Raw genomic sequence first — 17911 nt, forward strand, 5'->3', positions numbered from 1 at the left:
TGGGGGCAACAGCGCAACAGCTATATGTCAGCACTGTTGTAGTTTTAGTTAGTGATTGGTTACTGCTGGTCTGGCCACCACAACTGAGTGAATACTCCAAAGTATTGTTTACAGAGACTGAGGTAAAGACCCTGACTGTTCAGAAGAAAAGGTAAGACAAGCTTTAACCACTAACTTTACATTTATATTTACTTCAGAAAAACAAAAAACAATTAGAAAAAAGAAACACTGCAGTTTAATAGAACCAGTGACACAAACAAAATGTGGACTCGAGAACAGCAAGTGGCAACTAAGGTAATGATAGAACTGCTTCACAAATAATTCGCTGTTTAGAGCATCTTACAGAGTGAGATTGTATCCTTTTGTTATGCAATATAAAATCAGATAAGCATTTGCTGTAACAAAAGTTATTTACAGTCACATAATTTTGAACAACAAGCACATGACCTTTGAAATTAGATTGGTTAAAGTTTTCCAAAAAGTTAAAAGTTAAAGTTTGACTGGCTTGAGTCAGTGGGAGATTCCCTTCAACTTCAGTGGGGCTGTTGAAAATCCTACCCTTCACTGATTGTTTGTAGATAGGGCTGATGCTTCCTACCTCTTCTTAAATATGCTGTTTCAATTCTATTTGACCTTTCTTACCTGTATGATACCATTTGACTGAGTAGTTTACTATCTTATTGAATACTAACTTCATCATTTGCTTCAGTAATTGCCTTTTTTATAGGTTAGATATGGGCAAAGACCAGACAAAGCAGAAACAGATCCCATCTACTTCAAATACTGTCTGGCTAGCCATAGTCATAAGCTATGTTCAGTTAGTATTCAGAATACTGCTGACTCCTTTCCTATACCTTCATAAAAAAGTATGTCATAAGGATATTATAGTGATCGTATTTAAAATTATTTTTCTGTATTGAAATAGAGTTGACAAGTAAAGGAGTTTATACTGAAGAATTTAAGGTTTGGGTTTTATAAATGTAACGGCACCGTATTTTTTAATGTTAAGCTATATTTGTTATATAAGCTATATAAGTTGATATATTTTGGAGCAAGTGAAAATGTTTGAATTCCTTTCAGAATGTAAAATTGTCGCCAGAGTTTTAAAAGCAGCTCTTTGCAGGCCCAACACCTGGAAAATAAAACTTTGGGAAAAGTAAAGGAAAAGGAACATCAGTCTTTCCTCAAAGACTTCTAAGCAAAAGTAAAGAAAAGGAAAAACATTTAGACTTTCACTTTTTTAATGCAGTCTGAAAGCACAACAGCGTTCTAGTTTGTCGACTTACATTTGTCTGTTGCCTTTTCCTGCTACCATCAGCACAGTTAGATGGTACGTGAAGTCCCTTGGGCGTGTTATGGTGAATAGAACCCTCAAAAACCTTTTATTTTCTCTTCTCTTTACAAGACAGCGCATTCTCTATTCTCAAGATCATCTTCGTGAAAGTATCCATGGGACGACTGCTGAAGAAACAAGAGGAACTAACAGAGAAAAGGTAATTATAAGAAAAAGTGAATTGCTAGACATATGTGGATGCAGATTTATTACACTGGATGTGCATTTTTCACTCTCTACGTGAGATAGTTTCCTCAACTTAGCTACAAAGAAAACATGGAAGGGATTGATTTTGTCTGTTAGAAGATTTCTGCTTACACTGGACTCTGAGATTAGTCTGTTGCTTTCCCTGGGTGGCTTCTTACTATTGCCCTTCTACATTGAGAGCTCCTCTGTCATATCTTGTGTGATGTCCAGACACCTTCTCCATAGATCAAAGGTTGGCAGCCTGTTTTTTAAGCCTTTTTTTTTCCAATTACTTGCATGTACAACAGGTGCTGAGGCTCATTTGTTTTGTTTGTTTCTACCATTTTGACCCTTCAGTGTAAATATGGCTAAGGTTTTAAACCAACTAGAGCAGCACTGAGTGCAGCATAAGTTAATCTCCTTGATTTTTTTCGACATTCTGAATGGATTTTGTAGCTTGAACTGTGCTCTGTGCTTCTGAAGACAGACTGCTACCATTGCTGGATGTGACTGCTTTACACAGTGTTTGCCTACAGCCCCATTACGCAGCACTCACAAACTGTTGTAGAGACACAGGCTAAGAAATGGCATACCATGAGTACAAATACCCACAGTTAGGGTTAACAGCCTTTTTGAAGATGCATTGACCAGTTCGGGGGAGCTCTTTTCAGAGATCTGCCTAAAACAAGTTTTGTGATAGAATTTAAAAGAAAAAAAAAAAATCCAGCACCTCAAGTCTATAGCACAATACCCTCTTTCCTGTCTGCTTATCTTCCTTTCCATTGGCATGAAGTTAAAGTAGAAACCCAGGCTCAGTGTCATACAGCTTAATAAATTTAATAGAAGATACTGTTCAAGAAAAATCTTAACTTACTGCGTCTTTTAGATGATTGACAATTTAGGAAGTCACAATTTCAGGCTTTTAAGTCTTTCTCCATTGAACATAATTAAACATTAACCAATTTTGCTAGTGTACCATAATTTTTATAGGCTGCTTTAAAGCCCTGGTTTCTCTGCCAGGACATACGCTAGACAAGACTGCACTTTGCTTTGTTTGAAGAACCCAGGTACTGCAAGCCAAGGCTCCTGTGATGAGTTTGTGCTCATAAACACCGACCTGCTCACAAAGAGAAGGAATATTTGCCTGTTGCTTTCTGTATTAAAATACTAACTTGGACTACAGGAGCCTTCTTCTGCTCTGCCCCTCTCAAAGCTGGATTTTTCTGTCCTGAGAGTCCCCATTGAGTCAGAGCAGAGACCTGGCCTGCCACACCCAACACCGTATCCATCCCATGTATGCTGTTTCCATCCTTTGTAGTACTTTTTAGAAACAGCAAAGACAGGAGAGAAAAAAAAGAAAAACAGAGTCTCGGTGGGAATAGTCCAGCTGCTTCAGTTTTGACCGACAACTTAAACTAAGTGTAGATGTCAGTATGAGGGGTAAGCTAGTGAGAAATCAGCCCATATGTGCTCTTAGTCACCTGAAAGCAGTAGGGGTAGGTCTTGAAAAGTTGACTTTAAAAGATTATAACCATAAGAATGTGATGGGTCCAATACATTTGTATTTAGTGTGACCACATAACTGTAAAATAAAGGAAATTCCTAAAGGAAATGTTTTTGTCACATAAACACTGAGCCACAGCAAACACATCTGGCAAAGCTGAAGATCCAGCTCCCTAGACTGAGCATCAGAATACCATAAATAATGTCAAGAGGCAGAAATGGGGCTGTCAGATACTGCTACTGTCATTATCCTATTACACTGAATAACCATGAGCTTTACTTGTTTATGGAAACTGTCAATTGATATTTTAATCTGTAAGTGAAGAAAACATTACTATTTTACTATATAATCATTGAAGCTAATCTGTTTTCAGCAAGGTCATTATTTACACTACTTCCTTTGTAATCCCTCACATACACACACAGAAAAAGGCTCTGAAGCTTAATCTTTCCAGTGCTGAAAATGAGACTTTTATGCAAACTGATAAAAGTTCTTTGTTTGATTTATTTGTAAACCAAAATAGTCTGGTAGTTTGCCTTGAAGTGAAAAGAAAAAAAAACATGCTCTGTCAAATCCCGTGCATTCCTTTTTATGTATTTTGTCATTTCCCCTCTATTAACTCTGTCCTAAGGTAGAAAGAAGAGTCCACTCTAGCTTGTATTTGCATACTGTACTTTAGCTTTGACTTTCTAGGTTGAGCCTGTTAAATTTATTGACTGTAAGCCCCTTGAGCTATTGAGGAGTGTGCAGCTTACATTGTATATCTTTTGAAAGACGATTCTGGTAGCCCGTTATCTCTCCAGATACAATTTGTCTTACATATTCATGGGTTTTTAGTGCCAGGACCAGTTCCTTCGTTGTAGCTATTGTTTGGAATTCTTGCACAGATATTAAGGCTTAGTAATTTTTCAGTGCTGCTCAAGGGATCCGAGTGTCAAATGGAATAACGAGTGGGAGTTTGGGCAGTGAAAACCCCTAAGCAGCTGGCTTTGGAGATCTTGGTAAAACAATAAAGGACAATAATCTGAGATGGCATGAAAGAAACTTTGAGGTGTCTAGGATATTTTGTATGTACAAATAGAGCTGGCCAGCATGTAATACTTTCCATTCATTAGCAATTACATTTCATTTTAATTTCAAGATTTTATGCCTGAACGTCAGAGAAAATTTCATTTGAGAAACATCAGCGCAGGGACCTGGGAAAACAAAATATGTTCCCCTTCCTGCTACAGCTGTTTTTCTTAGCAGTAGAGCTGACCAGAATATTGATTTCATTAGGAAAGGGCTTAAGGTGGAAGGATCTGTATTCAGGTTAAAGTCAGGGATTTCAAGTCCTCAGTTTCATAGGTGACACCAAGAGCCATGGTTGCCCTCTGGCACTTTGAGGCCTCTGGCTCCCAGGGCTCACCCACAGGTTCTCTCCAGAGTGCAGGAATATGAAGTTTCAGATGCCATGATTCTGGCTTCCCAGTCCTTCCCCATGGCCTGACAGAGCAGGATGATTCAGAGCCTGAATAGCTGCTGTTCTGCAAGGCAGACATTGATGTGTCAGTCAATACAGGCACATTCTGCCTAGTTTTGGAGCTGACAAGGCTGAATACCATGAGCAGCATAGATTTAAAAGTACAGAAGGCTGGGGACTGGGAATCCTACCTAAGGACTTCCAGCTATACGTATCCCACCTGGTTAGCTTGAAAGTTAGCCAGAATATATCTACATCAGGAGCTATCATGCCAAAATCTGTTGTGCATCTGTGACAGAACTTGGGCTTCTATTCAGATCTTCTGCATCCTGCTCCAGATGTGATTGCTCATCATTTGATCTGAGATAAAAATAAGCAGCAGTGTACTTTCATCTCCAGAAAGTGCATACCAAAAGTCAAATTCTCTTTCTGGGAAAGCTGTGAGAACAGCCCTGGAGCTGCAAGACACGAACTTCACCTGAAGTGAGGCACAGGTCAGGTCTCTGACTGCTGCAGTCCGTGTTCCATGCCACACTGCAAGACTGGTGTCAGACTTCCAGGTATTCTGCCCCGATGCTCGTCTCTTCAGAATCAGGTTTTGCAAGGAGCATCCGTGGCTTCAACAGGTACAGAAAAAAAAAGATAATTCAGTCAATGTTTCATTATGGCAAACACTGCTAATTTTATTTTGACTTTCTGTGGAAAAACACAGGGATGTGATGGTGTTCCCATTTACAGGTTTAAATCTTTCATGGCACCAGCATCAACATGAGGGAGATCTTCCCTTACAAGCAAGCTAGGGTTGCCCAAAACATTTGTAATGGCCTAAAATGTGAACAAAGAAAGTCCCATATAAACACTGGGAAGAACTTCTTTACGATAAGGCTGATGGAGCACTGGAACAGGCTGCACAGAGGGGTGGTAGAATCACTTTCTGTGGAGCTATTCAAGACCTGTCTGGATGCTTACCTGTGCTACCTATTGCAGGGCACGTGCTCTAGAAGGGGGTTGGACTCGATGATTACCTCTTGAAGTCCCTTCCAATCCCTGCAATCCCGTGATTCTGTGATTTGCAAGGCATTGGCTCACGTACATATCACCTTACAACTTTCACAAGCAGAGAAGTGGCAGCTCTTAACAAGGTTTAAATTACATTTACTCTCCATAGAGAGGATGTGTAGCAGAAGAGGGGTTTATTTCTGACTTACAGTGTACATGTCAAACAAATACAATTATCTGAGTCATTATAGCCACCATCATCATAATTAGCTTAAGTGAAGCTGTTTTTAGCTTTCATATAGCCTCAATTTGCTGCAAAGCAAATCACCAAAATAAATCAATATTTTACAACCTAGCAAACACTGTAGATTTTTACAAGCAAAAATTAACAACAACAATAAAGCGCAAAAAGCCGCATGCAAAAATTCAAACTCAACACGCTGTGCCTGGGCATTTCTGAATGCAGCACAACTCCTTGCCTGGTTTCCCTGAGCTCACTGTGACAGTTTCCAACACCAGACACTTTCATTGAAGCAAACAGGAAACATGTAAAACCAAATAAATAATGACATGAAATGAAGCTTTGATTAGGAGTCTGTGAATAACGACCCTTTTCAACCAGTCAGTGTCTGAGACGTTTAACATGCTTTACATTTGGAATGTATCAAGCAAGTTCCACCGATTAGATTTTTATATTGAGAGGAACGCATTTTATTAGAGAGGGAGCTTGTCGGGGCTTGGTGCCAATCGGCTTCAACTGGTTGTGCTGCAAACACATCCACCACCCTCATCCTGAGGACTGCAAGAGGGAACATGTTTCATATTTTCCTCTTTCCTGTTCTGCTCTACAAATTCATAAGAGGCAAACGCCAGTTCTCCCTTGGGTCCTATAGGGAAAAAAAAAAGCCAAAAAAGCTTTTCCATGTCATGAGGAATTCATCCTTTTACAAAGCTGAAAATTGCTATTATGTTTGGATGCATTTGAACAAAAATTACTGCAATGAAGAAAGTATTAATTAGCTGCATTTCTCAAGTGATCACAGTATTCAGTGCACTCAAAAAGTGGAAAAAAAGACATTTTTTTGTAAGTTCAATTAGATTGTGATTTTTGTTGCCAGCAGTATGACAGGGTCTAAAAGCACAGCACTACTACGAATAAAGAGAAAATCTGCAGGTGAATATTTTAGAATGAGCTTTGGGGCAGGGGATATCAATTCCAGCTTCAGAAAGGGATAAAACTTCCTCATGTTTCACAGCATGAGCCAAGTTTTTTTTGTTGTTGTTGTTGTTGGTTTTTTTTGATGAATACTAGAATGGCATATAAACTGCAGCTACTTAATTCCACACTTACCATATGGATTTCACATTTCCTCTACGGCATCTGGCTCTGGCTAGTGCCAGAGATGGGTTACTGGGTGAGATGAACACTACCCCTACCCTGTCCCTTCTGTGTGGGAGGGGTGTTTTTATGTCTTCTGCATATTATCCATTGGTGTCCTTTGCATAAATAGAGAAGTATTTGCTGCGAGGAACTTCTTAGAATAAGTCTAGGATATTCTTATGCTTATGCTGAGGTCGCGTGGTATCACTGTAATCACTGTGCTTTTAGCATGTCATCATTTCACAGACTAGCAGTGTGAGCTATCGTGGTGTTTGTGCATATAGCAATAAAAAGTGATATCTTAGAATAAGGTACACTATTTAATTAATTATCATATGCACTAAATGCTAATATCCAGAAAAAGGGTAGCTGCGTACAACTTCCTTCAGCCTGAAGTTGGAATGTAACCACGGGTCAGAAACTGAAAATTCCACTTGCATTAAAATTACACTTTGTCATTAGAAATGTTTATATTTCATTAAAAAAAAAATCTTTCATGTTTCTCTATTCTTTAGAGAAGAAATAACTATTGTATTTGGTTTGGAATGGATGAACATAATCTCAAATCTTTGTTTGCATCACTGTGCAGCATACCATTTTCTCAAATGAAAGCTCACAGTATTTGCAGAGCAGATGGCAGAAGTGTGTGTGATTACCTCACTGCTTCTTTGTACTGAGCAGAGATGGAGGCGAATTAGGGCCCATCAGCAGGAGGGGTGTTTGTTTTCTTCCCCAGCAAACCATCAAAGAATCCCGGAGCACGTCTTAACTATTGAGACTGAAAATTGGGTGAATTTTGTCTGCCTGATTCTAGTAAAGACTTGTGTATTACTTATAGGGAAATTCTTTCAGAAAAGTTGCTGGAAACGGTGAGCGCCGTGTAGGAGATAATACAGTAACCAATCTTAGGCCTTTCACGCACATGGAAGCTTTAACTGAGTAGAACTGTGAGAAAAAAGCTGTGTTGACCAAAGCCCAGGTACAGATGAAATTATACAAGCAAAAAAAAACCCATTTGCCAATACTTTCTTTGTTTCCTGTTGAGACATCTGTATGATGCTTTTGCCAATACAGCCACTTTCCACGCCAAATTCCCAGCTTGTGCAGCTCTACCTGCAGCCAAACATTCGGAACGCAAACAAGGCTAAAGATGGCTAAGTCAGTATTATTTCACATCTTGGAGCATGAAAATTTCAGGTTCCTTACCATTCCTGTTCTGGGGGGGAAGCTGTACTGCAGGAGTTAGCTCCTGATTCTGCAGTTTTGTGTTGGGCCTGTGACATTAAGGCACAGCACCGATTTCTGTCAGGTCACACAGCCTGAAGCTGAGCGAAGCAACAGTGAGCATGAAGAAAGGATGCATCCAAAGCCACCTCTGTACCAGCAGGAGTCATACGCAGAGCTAGCTGCTGTGCAAAGCTCAGCAAAGCCACATTTGGTGTATGTGATATCCGGCTCTGTGCTCCTTGTGATCCAAGGCCTGGACCCCTGCAGAGGGATTTCTGGCACAGGAGGTGACATAAAATGGTGCCGGCAGCCATTCTTTGTGTCTACCAAAGGTTATGGGCAGCTCGACATTTTCCAGCGTTAAATGCCAGAAATCTGTTCACTGGAAAAATTTAGGCAGTGCTAATTAAAAAGTGATAGCTTAATGCTTCCCAAGACCCTGTTTTGAATTGTGGAGGTATTATCTGGCCTGTAGCAACAGCTCTATCGTCTGTCACAGTTCACTGAGACAGTCATTTCCAGTGGAAACACATTGGTTTAGACAAAACTTTGCCAGAAATGCAATTTAAAGGGAGAGACGGGGAGGTGAAAATAAACAACAACTCAGTGGTAATTGCTGCTCTTTTAGGAAGCTGAGCACCAGTTCAGGTCTGTAGTGGGACTTGCGCAGAGCAGGGAGGTGCGCCTGCAGCCACGCATTCTGACCTTACTCCTTCCTACTGGGCTCTTTGTGGTTTTAGGATGGTTCATACTTCTCCCTCCAGTTGGTTTGGTTTGTGAGATTTATTGGCAAGTTCCTGATAAGCTACAGGAGTATTTTTAGTCTTTAGTGACTACTGTGTGCTGCCGTTGCACAGAGACAGCGTCATTCGCATGCTTTATTAGACATTTGCCTATTCTCCAGCACTTCTGTGCTGTAATGGATAATTTGGCGAGATGCATAACAAAATTTGTTAGCTGCTTTTTTTGTGTGTGTGTGTGTCAAGCTGGAAGCTCCTGTTTGACATCCATTTCTGTGGAATTAGCCAAGTGGGGCAGCAAACAGATTTGGTATTTCTGCTCATTGTAGCATGGAAGGCAAAGGTTATCACCACCACAGGACACAAGGAGGGGCGGGCACTCCTCTGGGCTGTCTCTGGAGCTGTGCTGATGGTGTCTGGTGAAGCAGATCTGCTGCAAATTACAGCATGTGGTTATGCATCAATTTACGCTCCCGCCTGTTGCCAACAACGTGCTGTGCATGAATGGAGCTAACTTGGTAAATATGCTCTCTAGTAACTGAAAATAACCAAGTGCTGTTGAAAGGAATAATTAATCAATGTTTGCAAAGCATTTAGAAACTGAAAACCACGGTATTAGTGCTAAGTGTTCAGGGCTTTAGCTTTCCCATCAGAAGTCTCAGTTTTTCTCTTTGTTAGTCTTTAACCAAACAAAACATTAAGAGTGCAAAGTCTTTTTGTCTAATGTCCCCAGTCAGGTGGTTTTGTGCTCGGCAGTTGTTAAAATGCAGTAAGTAGACCAGAAGAAACTATAAATGGGGTGAATCAGCTCATTTCTACTGATGCTGGCAGAAATGAGTTGAGTTATGTTAGCTGGAGATCAACAGCAGGCTCTGTAACACAATTTCCTCCACTTGCCTATTGGGCTCAGCCAGCCAGAACCAGTAACTGGCTTATTCCCTGCAGCTCCCACCTCTCTGAACCCAGGTGCCAGGGATGGATACAACACTGTGTTAGGGCACAGGCTTCCCTGCACAGCGAGGCAGACAAATTGTATGGCTCAGAGCTGCTATCTGAGGCAGCCAGCATGCTCGATGAACAGCCCAGTGATACCCGTGAGCAGAAATCCCATTTATCAGGTGTGCTGTGCAGAGAGGTGGCACTGATGTCTGACCCCTGGCTCGAGAACTCAGGGGAACAAGGAAGCATCTGTGTCTTTCCTTCCAAAGTGCCTTGGCTCCCTCACAAACAAGTCTTCATGAAGCTGCAGTCCCCAGCAGAATGGTGGTTTTACCTGGGAAGCCAAAAGGGCTGTAAGCCACTCAGCAGGAACCATTTGGGGGTGAGGTGAGGGATGAGGTTATGCACTTAGACGGCCCCAGCCAGTCCCCCATGCCCCTATCTCTGTGTGCGCAACTGCTCCCTTCTCTGTTCTGAAGGCTAATCTGTACCTCCAGACGTTTACAGTCAATATTCTTATCTGCTCAGTGTGGTGTTAATCTGTATTTCAGAGAGGGATGAGTGGGAAGACAGTCTTGTTGAAAACAGGGCACTGTGCAGAAGGCAGTTTAAGGCTAATTGGCTGGAAAAAGCATTGCACTGGTCCTTCAGAGCATCTCTTTTTAGGGTTATTGTATGACTTTCCAACACAAGCTCCCTTTCTCCAGCCAGGAACTTTGTCAGACTAAGTCTGATGATGTTGAGCATCTGTTCCACGCTCAGGACTATCCAGCAGCTCACGCTGAGCTTCCAGATTAATGTAAATCCAGATGATGTGCCCACTTCAGCTGTGCAGTGCACGAGCACTGTGCCCAAGTATACATCACATGATGTCCCAGAACTGTTCCTATGAATGTGTTGATGTAAAAATAACTGATTATTCAGATGCTAGTGGAATTTTCAAGACAAACAGGGAGGCCCATGTGCATTTTAAGTACTTCCCAAGTAAAACAGCAGTTCAGCACAGGTAGGGAAGGAAAAAGGATTACATATTTAGATTAAGGTATCTCAATGTATTTTTTGGATCTTGCCTTTTTTGGATCTGCTCAGTGCTGGTCTGACTCATCTCTTAGGTGTTTCTTCTCACAGGAGATCAGTGACTTTGCTGCTGCTGGATTGACTGGCAGAGTAAGGACGGTTACCTGCCAAGTAAATCCAGTTATTCAGCCCTTGCTGGTCCCAAATAGAGCTCTGTGGCCTATAAAGGGTCACATTAATTAAAATAAGCCATCAGAACAGCAGACGTGCTGGGTATTCACCTCCGCACCAGCCCAGGGCAGAGCATGTTCAGCTCACTTCAGCAGCAGTGCCACAAAATCTCTTCATGACGTTTTTGACAGAGCTAAGTATTACCAAGATTTTTTAATAGTTACCTTTGTAATTAGCCATTTTAAATTCATTTACTGAAAATGAGAGGGGCTGGGATCCTCACGTGTCTTCCTTGCTCCTATCTTTGCTCGAGTTCACCATAGAGAGCTTAGTGCAAAATCCATAAAGAACCAAAAAAGTGCATATTTGAAAGAGCAATTCAAGCATATGTAGAATGTTCCTGGCTACATGTAATTGCAGGCAAGTACTGACATTTCTGCTGTTCTGGACAAATGTATTTATTTATTACTTTATTAACCCACCTCTTCTCTTCAGCATGTGTTTCTTCTTCTCTCATTTCCTAATATTCCCTGAGTATTATTTACCTGATTTGCATGACATACATGACAATTGCTTGGGTAGATCAAACCAATGACACCACAGTGTTACAAAGAACTAGACGGGGTGTTGTAGTGCTTTTTGGAAGGGCAGAACTTTCCTTTCTTACTGGTAGTACTTCCTCAAGTCAGCAGTGCTATGAGAACTGTACTCCTCAATTCCACAGCCAACACTGATATTCTGAGACAAACATTCACCATTCTTTGCTGCTCTGAGTATTCTCTCACCCCAGAGAGGAATGATTTTATTAATTTAAACAGGAAGAAATATGTACAAAAATGACCCAAAGTCTGATATATACCTGTTGGTATTGACTAAATCCTTATCCTGTGAGGGCAATGTCAAGGCACCTATTGATTGTTCCTGAGTAAATATCTTGTTGAAGTGGCACTGTCTGTGAAATTGAATTACATAAATTTTAATGCCTACAATAAAAGTTCATCAGAACTAGCACAGAAACTTCTCTACTTAACTGGAGGTTGACTCAGTTTATGAAATGGAGCGATTTATCTCCCAATGGATCATGATACAGGTATCCAAGTGAACCATCAGTAATAAATATGGTATTTCCTCTGTAGTGATCTGAACAGTGAATAAAGACTTAATTTGCAAGTATTTTCAGAAACTGGGGGAAAACACAGCGAGTTCCCAAGGGTGCAAGTGGACTCGTTTGTATTTATAAGTAAGTCAACATCAAGCTGATGTGATTAAACAGTTACTCTGTCAGTGACTTAGCCCTGTTCTTTTCTCCATCTGGTAGGCAGGCAGGCAGATTAAATTTATGCTGTGTGTTTATTTTCTTGAAATAAAATGAGTTTTGTTTATATTTCGAGGCAGTATGATGTGGTAACAAATGTACCAAATATATTAACTTCAAAAAAAAAAGGAAAAAGAAAAGAGGATTTAGACAAAAAAGAAGACGTGCCTCCCAAGGCACCATACTTTATTTAAAGGAAATGGAAACACACCATTTTTTTTTTAAATGCTCATTTACAGACTTTAAAGAAAATTAAATTTATAGTTTAGCCTCTGAGTTCTGGAACTACCAGTTGTTTCCTGAAAGTGACTTTGTAATGAGTTTTGGGAAATCATTTTAGTATTGACTTGGGCTGTAATGGTTGGCTGTTGCTTTTTTGAATAAGATTAATTAAATTACTCTGAACGAGCTCCAAGTCCATGCCCTTCTCTGAGGCCAATTGTGAATATGACCATAATAAACTCTTAAAAAGTATTTCAGAAAGTAAATAATCTCCAAACCTGGAAGTATGTCATTGTGCTCTGGTAAGAATAACAAACAGCATTTGCTTCCTTGTTTCAACATACATCACTTTGCTTTCGTACCTTGCACTTTCCTCAGTTGTAAGAAGTGAGGGTTATTTTTGTTTGGTTAATTTTCTGTACAACAGCAGGAGATAATTTTGACTGCATCTTAAAGAAAGAACCAGATAAGAAGTAAGTGCATAGGCACAAATAAGAGCTGGCAGTTGTACTTCTGATTTCAACTCTGAAATGTAGGACTCCTCTTAGTTATTCATACTTCGGTAAGCTCAAATAAAATACGGACCACATTATATCAGTCTCAATAAAAACATACGGAAGTGAATGCTCTTAATTTATAGAAGCTTTGAAAATCAATGCCAAATATGCAAAGATTCCATAAACAGAGAGGTGAAAGGACTTATCCAAAGCTCCTTTATGTGCCTGGGCTGATGACAGTTGACACCAGGTCTTCAGAGCGCCATGCCAGCGTCCGGTCCAGCGAACACTGCTGCTGCTTGGTAAGCTGGACTGAGATATCTCCCCAGATGCTGCTCTGATTTTCCACAGAAATGGTAAGTACTTGGAAAAATAAGATAAAAAAAAAGTAAAACATACCCCAAGGGAAGCCACCAAAAAATGATGGGTGTATGTCTCCCATAGAACCATGGGCAAGGTAGACAACAAGAACTGGTGAAAGAATAGAAGCAAAAGGAAAGAAAACAGTAGAAGTTTGTGGAGTAATTTAGTATGAGCAGCTGCACAAAGTATCTTAACAGCGACAGACCATCTGCAGTCCCAGTACAGAGAAAGATCAACAGCTTGTGTGGTATGAGCTTCCAAAGGAGAGTCTGCTGCACTTCTCAAATCTCCTGTGAGTTCTCTGAGATGGAGTAGGTGAGCTGGGAGCACAGCACTCCTGAGAAAATTTGGTTCTGTAAGGATGGAGGTTGCTAGGGAGCAAAGCCCTCTTATGCCATAAGGAAGGATTTCTGTTTCCTTGGCATTACTTTCCTTGCTAGGAAGTCCTGCTCTCATTCTTTAGGCCAAAAGATCTGGGCAAGGCTGGTTTGATGGGCAGATGAGGGTGGCTGGCAAAGGCTGTGAATTTTTCTTCTTCCTTGTTCTTAAGTGTCCTTAACCCGTGCTGACAAGAGTAAAATAGAGACTTGGAGGTCTTAAATAAACAGGAATCTTGCAGGGTACAGGTTAAACTAACACTGACAGAGCCAGTAGCTGCAACAATTTGTAATTATATCCATGATCCCAGTGCTCTCTTTCTCAAGGCAAAAAGATTTGGGTACCAACTTATGGAGTGAAATGTCAGTGTTCCCTGCATTCCCTGCTCCACTGGTGTTCCTCTTTAGGTCTTTAGAAAGAGAACTACTTTGCTCCTAAAACTGATTAAAGCATGAAGGATGATCTGGTTGAGTGAATGTGGTAAGAAATGGCAACCTGTGTCAAAGTTTTTTTGCTCTTATTTAGTTTATATATTTGTGATGTTTTTCTACTTTTGGTAGAGATAAAAGATTTATATTTCAATGCCTCAAATTTGAGCTCTAATACTATTTTTTACCTTCTACTCTTCTTTTTTCTCTTTAATTTCTGGTATTGTTGAGCTTTGGAAAAGAAGAAATGTTCTCCTGGTATATGTACTGGTTTACTTTGTATTAATTTGATTACATTACTGATAAACTGAATTTACTGCTAGTCCACAAACATGGTGGATATGAATGCTTGCTTCTCACTGGTTTTCTTGATGGAATTTTAACCATGTTTTGCTACAAATGGAATCTCAGTTAAAGGAGTAATTAGTACTTCTGTCTGTTGAAAATAATATTTTAAATAGCTGTAGTTAATCCTAAGAATTGGAGAATACTCCTTCATGTATTAACGTGTTATTTTATATGTTTATATATATATATATGTTATATATACCTATTTTATATGTTATACATATTATATATGTTATAATAGCTAAAATCACATTATTCTCCAATAATCCCTGCTTGGTGGGATGGCATTCAAGCTCTGAGTGGTGCTGACACCTCTTACACCTCTAAGAATGGAAAACAAAGCAGTCACTTGAGCTCTTTATTTATCAGCCAGTATCTCACTGCATGTAATTTGTCTGGTTTTTTAGCAAAGGAAGTAGGACTGCACTCTACCTGAAAAGCTGATGTCCTAAATGACTGATGTAGAAGCAGGTAAGCATAAAAGAATACTGGATACAGGACCCCAAACCTCCAGTAGACCAAGAGAAAGAAGTTTAAACCCTTGCAAATACTGGGCCAAATACAGCCATATCACAGGCTAAGTCAAGTCTACACATGCCATTGGACACAGCTAAGAAGAAAATGAGCTTCAGCCACTGTGCCTTTCCTCCGTTCTCTGAAAGGGCAGAGGTTCTGGCAGACAGAACTTTTAGCAGATTCAAGAGGGCGAATTTGACAACAATTCACAGTGAGTAGATGCACATTAAAGCAAAGGAAATTTGTTTGCTTCAAGTAAAGAGTGGACAGTTTCACTGCTAGTGCTGAGGACAAGTTGTATTCAGAAAACAGCCTCGTTTCCTTTGCCTTGTGTCTTGTGCAGAGGCTTCTTGCTGTACATGGACTGTGAAGTTTATGGCTATGGGGATTTTAGAACTAGAAGCATCTCTGACAACCCAGTTGCATTGTTTTTTTCTCTATTTTAACAGCAGATCTTTTTCAGTAGGCGGTGTGAAAAGAATTGTTTTCAATTATTCTTGGCTACATTTTTTCCCACAGATTCTGACTTAATTAGACTCATTAACAAGACCAAGCAACATATTGTCTGTGGGAAAAGATTTCAGATGAGAGAAGACTGTTATACCATTTTATTCAAATCCTTCTGCCAGGAAAAAGCAACTTGACCAAAACAGGGAGGCTTCCAAGAAGTGGCTGCATTGCTCCTGAAGCTGTTTTTGGAGAGAACAGGGTTTATTTTTGCCAAAAAAATGTAACTGTTTTTGTTGAAAATATCTGCTTTGCTTTCTAAAATGTACTTTGTCCACAAATATTGCTATCGGTAGGTCAACTCACAGTGATCCCACTAGGAAAGACAGATGCTTCAAGATTAATTCTTCAGATGTATTTTTTTGCTTAGTGGGGACCCATATGGATGTAGAGACAGTGCACTGGGCGGTATCCTTTCCTCAGCGCCTGTGCCTGCTATGGGAGGCCACCCAGCTCTGTCACAGTGGGGAGAAGACAGAAAAGCAAAAAGAACAGAGGAGAGGAAAAAGGATAGATATAGAAAATTAATGCTCGGGAGAGGGATTGCTAGTTCTTTAGGGGATTTCCAGCACACAGTCTATGGAAAATTTTTATCCACATCCAAACTGGTCAGAAATTTCTTTCAGGAACTGCCATCACTAACCCTGAGGCAGCTGGCAGCTGCAGCACTCTTCAGGCTGCACCAGAGATAAGGAACCCAAACTACACATGGACCCTTAAGTGGAGGAAGGAGGGACTTGCAGAGGGCTCCCAGGTAATACAGTGAATGCCACCATTTTAGTGTGCCTGACAGTGCCCTGGTAATGAACTGATGTAACACAGACAGAGCATAAAATGCCAACATGTACCTCTCTTGTGATACAAGAGAGAGATAAATGATAGCAGTTTAATTTCTGGCTAAGCTATACTCTTTTCCTTAGCTGAAAAAACAAGCAAGTGCACTTCAGATGGCACCTGTATCCTATACTTCTGTTGTCTTCTGCCATTTCATCATTCATTCTTTGTCTTTTCCTGATAAAATCCTACAATTTTATTTGCTTAAACAAAGATCTGTGATCACAGAATCACTCCCTGGCCTCCTCTTTTCTCTTAACAATTTTCCTTTTTTTGGACAAGGGCTTCCCATTCTTTCTGGTCCATAAACAACAGAGCACTTCTCAACTGTTGAGTTGCTAAGAATACTCCTTTTGCATTTAGCATCATGATGACCTTGGAATGACTAATTTACGAGGACCACGAACTTGTTCATCTCAGACAGTTCTGTAGGTATCCAAGAGAGGATTTTTAAAGAAACACTACCAAAATTAAAGGATGTTTCCAGATAAATGGCCATTAGGTACTCAGCCCCATAGTTCTTCAGTGCAAGGAATACTGTGACTGTGAGTGAATATGCCTTAAAATATGTCAGCAGAGTAACTCTGTTACTGTTGTTAACAGCATTATATGGGATTCAGCACCTAAATATTGTGTCTCAGATGTGTGGGAAAGGATGGCTGGAGAGAATTGGGTGGAGCTCAGCATTCTCATAATTCTCATGTCTTGTCCTGAGCAGTAATGAGAGTGGCTCTGTAGGCTGAATCTTGAAAAAGAAAGAAAGAATAGGCTTTGATTGCTATGGCAAGTGTAAAACCTTGTGAATAATGTAGATAATTTGTGGACATTTGAAGTGAAGAATAACGTATGTTCCACTGGTTAGCTTTCTTATTGCTCCATACAAGTGCCATGGCATTTTTTCAGCAGCAAATATTTGTAGAGATCTATGTCCCAAAAAAGAACTGGATTACAGTTTTTATCTTGTTGTTGCTGTGCTTTAAGAGCCTTTCTAAGTACCTTCTAAGCAAAATAGATTATAATCTTCATTCTTCTAGGGCAGAGCCTAAGCAGAGATCTGTGCTCAGTTGCATCTTTAGATGCATAATGCAGTACAGCTTAAATACATCCATGTACTCTAAAAGTGTTACTGATCCTAAGAAACATTTGTTGGCTTTACTTCGGCATGATTATATTCATCATTTTCACTGTAGGCAATAGGTTGCAGGGTATGCTTTAATCTTGCATGTGGTCACAGAATAATTTGAAAGGGTGTCCAGAATAGAGTTAATCTTACCATTTTGTACTGAGAAAGGACTCACTGTACTCTGGTTAACCTTGACTAATGTCTGTTTAACCTTGTGTTTACCTCAAATTTAAGAAACTATGTTTGGTATGTATTTTCTTAGTGAGCAGTGAGGATGCCACATCTTGAGGTGCTGATACCTCTGCTGCTTCCTCTCATCTGCTGGATGGAGGGACTTGCTTCATCTCCCCTTGTCTCACCTTGGAAGTGCTGGAGGTCCTGTGTGCAGGTGAATGGGAGCTGGAAGGGCCAAAATCTTTTA

General features: G+C 40.2%; 2 long non-coding RNA genes across 2 annotated transcripts in view; one reads left to right on the plus strand and one right to left on the minus strand.

Annotated features, from left to right (window-relative positions):
• Positions 1–17911, plus strand: part of LOC107054117 — a 102129-nt gene that overhangs the window by 69614 nt on the left and 14604 nt on the right. The window contains exon 6 of the long non-coding RNA XR_006930994.1: positions 198–17878. This is a non-coding gene — a long non-coding RNA (uncharacterized LOC107054117). The remainder of the gene's footprint in view (positions 1–197; positions 17879–17911) is intronic.
• The window catches only part of LOC107054119, a 154971-nt gene continuing 137272 nt past the window's right edge, over positions 213–17911 (minus strand). The window contains exon 14 of the long non-coding RNA XR_005862175.2: positions 213–5102. This is a non-coding gene — a long non-coding RNA (uncharacterized LOC107054119). The remainder of the gene's footprint in view (positions 5103–17911) is intronic.

The sequence above is a fragment of the Gallus gallus genome, chromosome 9, assembly GCF_016699485.2.
Source record: "Gallus gallus isolate bGalGal1 chromosome 9, bGalGal1.mat.broiler.GRCg7b, whole genome shotgun sequence".
Lineage (NCBI taxonomy): Eukaryota > Metazoa > Chordata > Aves > Galliformes > Phasianidae > Gallus > Gallus gallus.